Below are 570 nucleotides of genomic sequence, written 5' to 3' on the forward strand. Positions count from 1 at the left end.
ATGTTAAAATAAACTTTTGTAATAATTTAAAAAATAAATTAATTAAATAATTAATTTTTAAAGAAAAAGAATTCCCAGTTTCTCTGTTTGGTAAACAGTCTATCTGGCTTTTGGGCACCTTCTTATCATGAACACCAGGCGATGAACTGTTGAGGGAGGCAAATTAGGTCTGCAGCTTCCACTGCCCTCGGGGGTAGGAAAACCAAGGGATGTTCTTGCAGAGTGGGTTGAACAGAGCACCAAAAAAAAAAAAAAAAGACATCTCAGTCACGGTGGGTAAAGCGAAGAGCAAAGCTTCTGTTTCTAGTGTTGGTACAGTCTGGCAACAAGCTTGGGCTGTTGGGCTGGTTAGATGGTTTTAGCTTTGTCACTCTTTGACCATAAGATCATCTCAAAATTAATTCGTGAACATGTCTGATTGCCTGTGACAAACAAACAGGTACAGTAGTTTTTCAGAGTTTTAAAAAAATCAATTTTTGGCCCTCCCTGGTGGCGCAGCGGGTTAAAGCACAGCACTGAGAATCTAAAGCCGCTTCCTCATGAGTTCGATTCCCGCCTGCCCCGGAGGTG

General features: G+C 41.1%; 1 protein-coding gene across 2 annotated transcripts in view; it reads right to left on the bottom strand.

The window, feature by feature from the left end:
- The window catches only part of RPRD1B (regulation of nuclear pre-mRNA domain containing 1B), a 49,299-nt gene that overhangs the window by 22,096 nt on the left and 26,633 nt on the right, over positions 1-570 (bottom strand). The window lies entirely within an intron of this gene.

Source organism: Condylura cristata, unplaced genomic scaffold (genome assembly GCF_000260355.1).
Source record: "Condylura cristata isolate star-nosed mole 26May11 unplaced genomic scaffold, ConCri1.0 scaffold00022, whole genome shotgun sequence".
NCBI lineage: Eukaryota > Metazoa > Chordata > Mammalia > Eulipotyphla > Talpidae > Condylura > Condylura cristata.